The sequence below is a fragment of the Narcine bancroftii genome, chromosome 11 (assembly GCF_036971445.1).
Source record: "Narcine bancroftii isolate sNarBan1 chromosome 11, sNarBan1.hap1, whole genome shotgun sequence".
In the NCBI taxonomy this organism is placed as follows: Eukaryota; Metazoa; Chordata; class Chondrichthyes; order Torpediniformes; family Narcinidae; genus Narcine; species Narcine bancroftii.
The window spans coordinates 89,657,001-89,669,856 of NC_091479.1; positions in this window are offsets into that span (position 1 = coordinate 89,657,001).

Here is a 12,856-nt window from a genome sequence, read left to right on the forward strand (position 1 = left end):
GGGGCAGAGGACAAGTTCCAGTTCTTGAAAGGTTGGAGGACTGATTTGGGTTGTGGGGCAGAGGGATCGTATGGGATTGGAGATTTTTGGGAGAGACAGGGACTGCTGTCAAAAGGAGGTAAGAATTTAACTTGGAGCACTGTTTCCACCATGTACCAATACCTGTTTGATGTTCTTGCCCAAGATTCTTGAATTCCCAGATGAATGTCAAGGAAATGTCAAAAAAGTTGTTTCCCACAGTTGTTTCCCACAGTCTAGGACAAGAGGGCATAACTTCAGGATTGAAGGGTGTCCACTTAGAACAGAGATGAATAGGAATTTCTTCAGCTTGAGGGTGGTAAAACTGTGGAATTTGTTTTCACAGATAGTTGTGGAGGCCGGGTCATTGGGTGCATTTAAGACAGAGATTGATAGGTTCTTGATCAGCCAAGGCATCAGGGGAAAAGGCCAGGCAGTGGGGCTGAGTGGGGAAAAGGATCAGCTCATGATTAAATTGTAGGGCAGACTCAATGGACTGAAATACCTATTCTGCTCCTATGTCTTATAGAAATGTCAAGCACTGCCTTGCAGTAGCATATCTGACACAGATTTCCTAGAAGAGAAACAATTGCAGAATTTGCATTTCATTTCATAAATTTTGCTTCTTTTTTAATAGTAAACTCTTCATAGAAATATGGCATCACATATAAAAATTTCATAAAACAATACCATTTCTAGGTCAGGGTATTCTGAAGAATGTCTTAGCACTGCAATGAGAATATGTAAGCCTGCCAGGAGTTTCATTAGGCTGGAACTTCCTTGCATTGAGTATCGGGGAAGACCTGATCATTCAAGCACCAGCTGTGGTGAAGGGCAAGCAAGCAGTGACTACAGGTTTGTAGCAGCTCAGCTGATCACAGCATAGCACTACCAAAGTCAACAACCAAGAATATCCTGACCTTAGAACTAGAAGAGTAAATGTAATAGCTAGGGGATGTAGTGGATATGTCATGGGTAAACATTCATTCACTTTTATTTGGAGATGAAAATGAAATACATTAGATTTTACTGCATTTGTCACCAAATGCAATCACTTCAACTGGTGCCCAGGACATCTCAACAGGTAGAAATATAAATATTTAAATCTGAAACATGTATCCATACTCACAGATGAATCTGGGTGGGCTAAGTCAGTCACCAATGAGTTTCCAGCTTAGAAGTAACCTGGGTAAATATTCCCTTCAGCACAAAGGCCCTGTTCGATTTCTTTCATGTTAACATTGGTTACTCAACCAAGGTTCTGCCTTGGAGATCATTTTTCTCTGTCATTTGGAAATTATTTCAGAATTGTGATTTAATTGAAATGAGTTGCAAAGGCAGGCTGATTGCAATATTCAATAGGTCAGAACATGTTGACAATTGTCAGAGGTCCAGCTGGATTCCCCACTACCTGAGCCTGAGGCCCAAGGTTTGGACCACTTAGGAATGGATCCTGCACATTTTAATGCAAATGTGACCTTTCCTCAATAACTTTGCCTGGCAGGGGTGCTGTGGCAATTTGGGTGGGCTCTGTTTCACAAGCTATGGACCACAGAGAGTGGGTGAGGAGGACTAATGAGTGTGTCATAGTACCTGGGCAGTAGGAGGGAAGATGGTGGTGTTGAAGGTGGATGAGATAGGGATAGCAATTGGTTGCTAACAGGTGTGTCAAGAGCATGACTGAGCTTGGGACTGAGGATGCTGATCCCAAAGACAAGGAGAGTGGCCTCAATGTAACAGGATTGGTGAAGACCAAATCACTTTGGTTTCCTCGGTGTCAGCTGCTGACCAACACTAAACAGCTCAGTCAGTTCTGGTGTAGACTAGTCATATTGTGTTAGACTATGAAATCCTCCATCCAAAGGAGTACCCTCAGTGTCATCGCTTTGCACTGCTTCTTCCAAGGGAGGTTCAACCTATTTAACCAATAGCATGTCCTAACCATCATGCTCCTAGAAATTTAATTTGCAGTCAAGTTTAAGAACTGCCAATCAAAGGTGTGTTAATCTGACAATCACTTATTTGAATAATTTTGAAAATTAAAATTATTTTTTTTAAATTTTAGACACATGACACAGCCCATGAACCCGTGCCACCCAATTAAACCAACTGACCTACAACCCCTGTGCGTTTTGAACAGTGGGAGAAAACTGGAGCACCCAGAGGAAACCCCTGCAGACATGGGGAGAACATACAAACTCCCTGTAGACAGCACCTGATTCAATCCAGGTGGCTGGCGCTATAACAGCGTTGCACTAGCCATGCTGTCCCAAATTGTTGATTAAGTTTTTTTTATATATACACTGTAATGCTGGAGGAACTTAGGTGCATAAAAGACAAAGATCTACTGTATTGCCGACATTTCGGGCTTGAGCCCATCTTCAAGGAATAAGTAGAATAAGCCAAAAGCAGGAAGTCTCATTCAGAAAATGCTGGCTGGGGAGAGGAGCCCAGACCAAAAAAAAGGTGTTAATTGGATATGATAAAGGGAGAGGTGAGAACTTATCATGTCTGTGCAAATAGAGACGGGGAAGGGAAAGACTGAACTGGGGTAAGAAGTGAGGAGAGAAGGGGAGATTAGTAGTTTTAATGAAAGTCAGAAATGGGTATTAATGCCATCTGGTCAAAGGATGTTCTGCCGATAGATGAAATGTGTTTTCTCCAATTTTCCAGTGCTCTCAGTCCGGCAGTGCATGAGACCATGGACAGATATGTCAGCAAAGAAATGGGAGGTCACTGGGAAATTCACTTGATTGCGGCAGACAGAGCCAAGGTGATCAACAAAGGGATCTCCCAGTCTGCGTCCACTCTCTAGAAGAGATTACAATAGGACCATTGGTGCAGTAAATGACCCCTGCAGATTCTCATGAAATGATGCTTCACTTGGAAGGACTATTTGGGGCCCAGAAGTTTGGTGAGGGAGGAGGTGTGTGTGCCATTGGAGTATCTCTAGTGGTCACAGGGATAGGTACCAAGGGGATGATTGGTGGGGAGGGGGGGGGAGTGGACAAGAGAGTCATAGAGGGAGTGATCGCTGGAAAAGATAGAGAGGGAAACATATGCCTAGTGGTGGGATCATGCAGTAGGGGGTGGAAATGGTAGAGGGGAATGTGTTGGATGTGGAGTCTAGTGAGGTGGTAGGTGAAGATGAGGAATCCTGTTGTGCATGGGGGTGGAGGGCAGATGTGCAATTAATGGAGGATATGCACAAGACACATTCCCCTCTCCCTCCACAGGTTCCATTCCCTCCATGACTCCCTTGTCCACACCTGCCTCCTTGGTACCTACCCATGACTGCAGGAGATGCTTCACTTGTACCCACATCACCATTCAGGGCTCGAAACAGTCCTTCCAAGTGAGGCAACATTTCACATGTGAATCTGCAGGGGTTATCTACTCCATTCAGTACTCCTGTTATGGTCTCCTCTACAGAGAGACTGGGCACAGACTGGGAAATCACTTTGTTGAGCACTTTGGCTCTGTCTATTGCAATAGCATGGATCTCCCTGTAGCCATTCATTTCAATTCTCCATCCTATTCCCTCGCTGAGTCTGTCCATCGTCTCATGCACTGCCAGTCTGAAAATTGGAGGAACAACGCCTCATCTTTCGATTGGGCACCCACCAACTAGATTGCATTAATAACTACTTCTCTGCTTCATTTCTTCCTCTGTCACCTTCCCCAAATCTGCCTCTCCCTGTTCCCCATCTCCACTTGAACAAGCATGATAAATTCTCCCCTCTCCCCTCATCATATTCAATTAACACTTTTTGTTTGTCTGGACTGAGCACTGTCTGAACTCTTAAGATTTCCTGCTCTTGGCTTATTGCTCGAAGGGCTCAGGCCTGAAACATCAGCATTGTATCTTTGCTCTTTATGGATGATGAAACAAAGATCGAGTGAGTTTCTCCAGAATTTCAATGTGTTTTTACTACAATCACAGCTTCTGCAGACTTTCGTGTTTTATTTAGCTGTATTGATATCAAGTTGCTACTGAAAATATTTCTAACCACTGGCTTTAAAGTCTTCAGAACAAAAACCACAGGAACTTCAAAAGTGAAACAGTGCCACCCAGTGATCACATTATGACCTGAAGCAATGGATAATACTGCATAATTAATGCGAGATTGCACAACCATCCAGCATGCACCTGCGTTTTGCAAGTGGGATTGAAAGTAATCATTCAGAGGCAGACATGGTAAACGAGATTAACAGGACTAATAATGTTCTTAACCTCAACTGCTGAAGCTAGATAGACTGGACTAGAACTTCTGTGGAACACAATGCCAACAGGATCTATATTATTGAATTTCCATTTAGAGAAAACACGCAGTAAAGAAAACTGGAGACTTGGGGATTGTCAAGTCTGTGACTTCTCCACCCAGCTCTCCTATGACAGGCAAGTGCAGGAAAGCGACTGAACAGGTGATCATCTCTGCAGGGCTTTGTCTTCTTGTTGCATGCAGGCAACTCATGTCCCATATCTCTTCATGCAACTTGAGGTGTTTTTATGCAGGGCCTCCGCTTTGAGGCTGGCTCCATCTGCAGAGAAAAACCTGAACTTACCTTTTTATAGAGCAGCTCTAAAAGGCTATACTCCAGTGTCGCTTTCATGCAGATCGACTTCTCAGAGAGTCCTCTGGAGCCATTGTTAACGGGGTAACCATTGCCATGGTACCGCCCATCAACATGACAGCATAAATATGTGGCACATTTCCCCACATGGCTGGAACCGCTCTGGGAAACACAGAGCAGTTCCAGCAGCATGTGGGATCATGGTTAACAAAGTCAGCCATTGATCATTCTTAGAGACCAGGAAAGGAGAACTGGCGAACTAGTGCACCCTCTCCCCAATCTCTCTCTTGGGCATGGGGTGACTGGTGGGGGAGGGAGAGGATAGGGGAGGGGGATCGTTAGAGACCAGGACTGCAGTACAAAGTCAGCCCAAAACTGGTGCTCAGCCATGCATTCCCGAGAGGAGGCAAACTCCCCTGTGAGCATGGGGTGGTGGGGGGTGGGGCTGGGTGAGTGAGGGAGGTCGGCAACTAGCACAGGCAGACGCGGGAGCAGCGACCTCAAGGGAGGCTCATTATAGAAATGTCTGCAGGAATTACTCAGGGTTCTGCCTGACACGAACTGTTTAGCGCAGATTCACTAAACAGTTTTATTAAGTCCTAGGCTGACCCCTTCATTGCGACATCATCACCCCACCCCTTGCAAGCCGTTTACAGCGGCTGTATATTTATGATGCGTGGTGGAGCGCTCCGCTCCACCGCTGACACTAGGTTGAAGAGGGATTGGATTCGGCACCTTGTAAAACATAGGAACATAGCAAGTAGGGACAGGAGGAGGCCAAAAATGGCCCATCGAGCCTGCTCCGCCATTCAATACGATCATGGCTGATCTAATTTATGACCTAACTCCACCTACCTGCCTTCTCCCCATATCCCCTAATTCCTCTATCATGTAAAAATTTATCTAACCGAATTTTAAATATTTTTAATGAGGCAGCCTCAACCATTTCCCTGGTTAGAGAATTCCAAACATTCACTACTCTCTGGGAAAAACTATTTTTCCTCATCTCTGTCCTAAATCTACTCCCCCGAATCTTGAGACTGTGTCCTCTCGTTTTAGTTTCCCCGGCCAGCTCAAAAAACCTTCCTACATCTATCCTATCCATACCCTTCATAATCCTATATGTTTCTATAAGATCTCCTCTCATTCTTCTGAACTCGAGCGAATATAATCTTAGATGATTTAATCTTTCATCATAAGTCAACCCCTTCATCCCAGGGATCAACCTAGTAAACCTCCTCTGGACCGTCTCCAAAGCCAGTATATCCTTCCTCAAATATGGAGACCAGAACTGGACACAGTACTCCAGGTGCGGTCTCACCAGTACCTTATACAGTTGCAAAATGACCTCCCTACTCCTGAATTCAATTCCTCTAGCGATGAAGGCCAACATTCCATTTGCCTTCTTAATAACCTGCTGCACCTGCAACCTAACTTTTTGCGATTCATGCACAAGCCCTCCCAAGTCCCTCTGCACAACAGCATGCTGTAGTTTTTCACCCTTTAAATAATATTCAGCTCTTTTCTTTTTCTTGCCAAAGTGGATAACCTCACACTTACTAACATTGTACTCCATCTGCCAGACCTTTGCCCACTCATCCAGCTTAACTATATCCCTCTGCAGACTCTCCACATACTCATTACAATTTGCTCTTCCACTCAATTTGGTGTCATCCGCAAACTTGGCTACACCACATTTTGTCCCCTCCTCCAAGTCATCAATATAAATGATGAACAGTTGTGGGCCTAACACTGACCCCTGCGGCACCCAACTTACCACTCTCTGCCAACCTGAAAAACTCCCATTTATCCCGACTCTCTGCCTCCTGTCAAACAACCAATTTTCAATCCAGGCCAATATATTTCCCCGGACTCCACTTTCCTGTAACTTACTGATAAGTCTCTTGTGCAGCACCTTATCAAACGCTTTCTGGAAATCCAAATACACAACATCAACCTGTTCCCCTCTATCCACCACACCCATTATATCCTCAAAGAATCCTAACAAGTTTGTCAAACAAGATCTTCCCTTTCTAAAACCATGCTGCGTCTGCCTGATTGAACCCTTACGTTCCAAAAGTTTCACTATTTTATCTTTAATGATGGCTTCAAGCATTTTTCCAACCACAGATGTCAAGCTAATTGGCCGATAATTTCCAGTCTTCTGCCTACATTCCTTCTTTAAAAAGTGGCGTGACATTTGCTGTCTTCCAGTCTGCCGGGACCTGCCCAGAATCCAAGGAATTTTGGTATATGACCACCAATGCATCAACTATAACTTCTGCCATTTCCTTCAGAACCCTTGGATGCACATCATCAGGACCAGGTAATTAGTCTGGCTTTAGTCCCATTAGTTTCTCCATCACTACTTCCTTTGTAACAACTATTTTATCAAGGCCCTCCCCAATATTCGCATCCTTAATGCCGCACTTGGGCATGCTGGACGTGTCTTCCACTGTGAAGACTGACACAAAATATTTGTTTAATGCCTCGTCCATTTCCTCATTTTTTGCTACCAGTTTTCCTTTCTCATCCTCCAAGGTTCCTATATTAACTCTGGCCACCCTCTTCCGTTTTATATATTTATAACATTTTTTGCTTTCTGTTTTTATATTTTGTGCCAATTTACTTTCATAATCCTTTTTCCCATTTCTTATTACCCGCTTTGTAACCCCTTGTTGTCTCAAAGTTTTCCCAATCTTCCAGTTTCCCACTGCTCTTTGCAGCTTTGTACACCTGCGCCTTCAATTTTATACTCTCCTTTATTTCCTTTGTTAACCACGGTTGATTTTTCCCTCCCTTCCTGCCCTTTTTCCTGACTGGAATATATTTTTGTTGAGCATTATAAAATATTTCTTTGAAAATCTTCCACTGTTCCTCATCTGTTTCATCAATTAGCCTGTGCTCCCAGTCCACTCTGCCCAATTCCTCCCTCATCCTATGGTAGTTACCCCTGTTTATGCATAATATATTAGTTTTAGATCTAACTATTTCCCCTTCCATCTGAATGAGAAATTCAATCATACTATGATCGCTATTTCCCAGATGGTCTCTGACTATTACATCATTTACTCTAGCAATCTCATTGCACAACACTAGATCCAGGAGAGCATTTTCTCTTGTGGGTTCCTTAAAATTCTGCTCAAGAAAGCTATCGCGGATGCATTCTATGAAGTCCTCTTCCAGACTCCCACAACCAACTTGATTTTCCCAATCTATGTGGAAGTTAAAGTCCCCCATGACGACTGCCGTATCATTATTACGTGCCTCACTTATCTCTCTATTTATTTCCTGTGCCACTAAACTATTGTTATATGGTGGGCGATAGATAACACCCACCAATAATTTTTTCCCTTTGTTATTCTTTATCTCTACCCAAATGGACTCAACATTATGCTCTTTAGATCTCACTATTGCCTGGAGCTCATCTTTGATTAAGAGTGCAACTCCACCTCCCTTACCATCCTGTCTATCTCTTTGCACCACCTGATACCCTTGAAAGTTTAATTCCCATTTAGGGTCACCTTGTAGCCATGTTTCCGTGATGGCGACCAAATCATAGGCATGGGTACCGATTTGCGCCTCAAGTTCACTAACCTTATTTCTAATACTGCGGACATTCAGATAAAGTGCCCTTATGCTCTTTGTCTTTTTAATATCTAGTGACTTCTGTAACCTTTTCTTTTGATTTTTCTGCCCACTATTTTTCTTTGTAATTTTCTTAACACTATCATTGACCCGAAAACTCTCTGCATCATCTGATTTTTTACTTTCCCCTCCCAACATTACTTTTCCTATTTTACTTTTCCTGGTCATTACTTTATCTTCCCTACCCTTTTTCCTATCACTCTGGTTCCCATACCCCTGCCAAATTAGTTTAAACCTTGTCCCACTACTGCACCAAACATACTTGCCAAAACGTTGACACCCGTCCCTCTTGTAAAGATCATGCCTTCCCCAAAAGAGATCCCAATGATCCAAGAAGCCAAATCCTTGCCTTGTACACCAGCACCTCAGCCACACGTTCATTTTCCTTATCCTTACATTCTTTTCATCACTTGCATTTGGAACAGGTAGTAATCCCGAGATCATCACCCTAGCGTTCCTGTCTTTCAGCTTTCGTCCCAGCTCACTGTAATCCCTTTTCATTACCTCCTCCCTTTTCTTGTCAATGTCGTTTGTACCCACATGTACCAAGACATCAGGCTGCTCTCCCTCTCCTCTCAGAATATTTTGGACCCGATTTGTGATATCTCGTACCCTTGCACCAGGGAGGCAGCACACCATGGGGGTATACTTATTGTAGCTGCTCATGGAGCACTTATGATGGTAAGTTCTGTGACGCAAGGGCAGAGAATTTCCGCCTTTACGGTCGCATTTCTTCACTCTATAAAAGGGCCTTTAGAGAACCTGTCTGATAGCCCCAGCCAGTGCTTGAAATCTGGTTACCTTTAAAACAAAAGCTCATTATCTTTGAATTTAAGCACTGCACTCTGTGGGCAGGAAGCTATAGACAAGATCATATTTTTAAAAACACACAAAGAAACAGGCTTTACATATACTCCAATGTGGTTTGGACTGTTTACATGCAAGGTGGCAAATCATTACCCATGATGACCGCACTCTGTCAAAGTCCAACTTGAAGTCTGGCCTCTCTGCCCAATCCAGTTCCAATCCATAATAACCCCACCCTCCAATAACTCAAAAATAATTTAACAGCCATCACCAAAAGGATCCAAATGCTTCGCTTATTCATCTATCCCATCTTTTACAACTTAAAAACTAAAGGCTCTGGCGTTGCCCATGGTCAATTGACAGATATAGAACATCAGTGAAAACATTACATAACTAAGATCTGAATCATTTCTATGAAATGAAATAGGTTATTCAAGTTTGTTTGTCACCCAATTGTATGAATACAACCCAACCAAGCAGTATTCTCTGGTTCACTATGCAAACACGTACAGACATCACATACTCATACAGACAATTGATACATAAAGACATTACATATGTAGATATGAAAATAAATATTTTTAATAGTAGAGTTACAGAGATGTAACAATCTTATTAAAAATATACAAGGATTGTATATTTTATACTGATTAAATTTGTACTGATCATCAAACACCCATTTGCACTCGTTCTGCTTTCATCTCCCCATATTCCCAACAACTTCCCACATTCCACCATGCACTTGCATATGAGGAACAATTTCCAGTTGCCAATCAACCAAATGACCTGCAGTTAACAGAAGCACTCAGAGAAAACCCAAATGGTGACAGGGAGAATGTGCCAAATCCACAAAGACAAAACTGAGAGTAGGGTCATAGAGCTGCAAAGTACCCACCATTATCTGCACCTCTGTACCATCCCATAAACCAGATGGACCAATTACTCTGGACAAAACATTTTTTTCAAAAGGTTTGCTTCCTGAAAAAATATTAGGGATTATTAAAGACAACTTCAAGATGAACACAAAGATAATTTCAGATTTGATGGCTCACATAGGAACTTGGAGAAACATTAACTTTTATTGAATTTAAAGCAAAATGTTGCTGACACGTTGCATTAGTTCAACAGATGTAAAAATGTTTTGCCGCTGATTTTCCATTGTACTCAGCATCTGATGCCTCTCGTGTCAGCGTCCCTCAAAAGACGGCCACCATTGATGGATCTCATTTGCCCCAATAATGCTTATCCATGGTCACCAACCTTTCACCTTGTCTGTGACTGTCTGCACCAAGATCAGCAGGAAATGACATGTTGCACTTTGTGGTTTTGTATTGAAGCATGTGAAAAATAGGACAGGAAATCACAAAAATAAGTTACATGAAAAACTGTATGTGATAGAAAATTTTAAGGTGATTTTTGTGATCAGCTGCCCAAAATCCAGAAAATATACCTAAGTGTTCAAGAAGCAAAACCTTCATTGTCAATGTCATTTGCCCTTTATTTTACCTTGCAGGAGAGAGGACTATGTCTGTTGTCTGATTTGCAGAAATATAAAAACTGGAAGCTTCCCCAGAGATTTCTTTTGACACAAAATAGTCTTCAATCCTTGATAAAATTAAGTAAATTATTCACACTGTAACCTCGGCCCATGAATTTCACACTGATGCCCCTGCAATCCGTCTAAAGCACCAGTATGCATATTTATGGTGGCTAACTCCAGTTTTGTTTGGTTGCACAGCAACTAAATACCACCTTAGTCAATATGGCACCTAATGTACCTCAAACAGCAGAGATGCAGAAAATAAATCAAATTTCCATGCCTGATGCCTGTTTTATTGAAGTAAAACAATGCTCCCCTCCATCACATTCAATTTGTTCAAAATTAATTTTACCATTTCTTAAACCTCAGATTCATTTGTCACTTTAAATTGCTCACTTGAAACAGGTTCTGGTCCAGAGCCCTTATGGATCTAGGCTATGTTTCAAAAGTATTTCGGGAATGTGTCACTGCAGGTTAAAATAAGACAGCAGGAGGTCGATGTTACCACTGATGCTTGCAAATGCCAAGATCATAGCAAAGAATCTCAACTAATAGTTTCCCTGGTGATTAGTCATTATAAATTTTTCAAACAGAAGTCAACAACATTAACAGAAGAGCAATTTATCAATTGAAGTTAAAAACTGGCAAATGGGGAAAAAGCTATATTAAATGAATAAACTATTGTCTTTATTCTTATTTCAGAATGGAAAGTCCCCTTGATTCACCTTGGTCTCAATAAATGACTGATAAAACATGAAAATATAAGAAAAGGGGCCCTCTAACTTGTTTATTTTTCCATGTGTTTTAAATGATCATGTATCATCTTTTTGAAATCCAAGTTCGGCCCTAGGCAAAATATTTGTGTCCGTTACTGCACACAAACTTCTTGGCTAAAAAAAGTAACATTCCTGAATTCAAACACTCATTAACTTCACTCAGAAACTTCACCACATAATATTCCACCAGTAGATTTTCAGACCAAGATCTTGAATCAAGAATTGATTGTATTTTTGCCAATGGGTCATTCTGTTAAAACTGAAAATCCTTCAGAGCAACATACATGATTTGCTTTATGACAGTAGTTATTTTCTTTTTTTTTTAAAAAAGAAAACCAGTTACGGCTTTGATTCTTCTGCTACATTCTCCCTTTATTTCACTGCCAGAGCAGACTGATTTATAATTTGCCTAAAATGCTAGCATTTTAATCACAATTAGGTCACAATTGTCCTCTTTTTTAAAAATCTGGCACTGAATTGCAAATGTTCCCACAGAGGAAAAGGGAAAAATGTTTCCCAATCGAAAGTCAACATGTGAAGAGAAATGCATCTCAGAATTCTAAACATAGAACCCAAAAATAAATGACATGTGGATGATTTTAACCTAACTTGCCAAATGGAAACTGACCTGGTGAATAAATAAAATTCTTCAGATCATTTACCCATCTTTGAGTCCCAGCATCTAATCTGGCAAGCACCTTTGAAAAGGGTGGGTGGTGGGGGGGCGGTGGTCAGGATCTAGTTGAAATACCAGAAGGAAATAGCAGTTAGTTTCACACGAGAGCAAGCCTGCTCTGGAGTTCTGAACAGGGCCAGAAAAGGAGTGTTCTTGTGAGGGCATAAAAAATTCCAAGGCCTGGACTGCCATGACACGCATCCTCTTCAATCTCAAGGAGCCCTGGAGCATTATCCAACATGGTGTGAAATAGTCCACTGCTCACTATTAAAGTAATTGGAATATTCCCCGGATCAAAACTTGTTCGCCAAAACTATCCTTAGTCAAAATGTGTGTCTTTCTCACTTAAACACACCCTCTAGAATGCACCAAAAAATTTACCCTTCACCCAATAAATATTTTGCAGCCTTGGATCACTTTGTCCCAAAAGGACATGATTCAATCAAAACATTCAAATTAGTCATATACTTATGGAAAAAACTTGCAGGAAATCTCTGTCCAGTGTTCAGCCATGGACAAAATTATATCAATCAGAGATAAAATTCATAATTATGGAGTTTAGTTGAAGACATGGCCTTGAACCACTTACTCCTATCCCAACAGCTACACAAATTCAGAATGAACTGATGTACAATAAAGAACTGCTGTCAGAGGAAGAGTGTAATTCAACACAGCAAAATGGTTAGGAAATAGGATCACAATTGTAAACAAAACCTGCAGTCAATTGGCCTTAATCAATATGGATATTTGATGATAATTTTGCATTTGCTGTTGATCAAGAAGCCAAGGGTTACCTAAAACTTCAGCAAACTTATA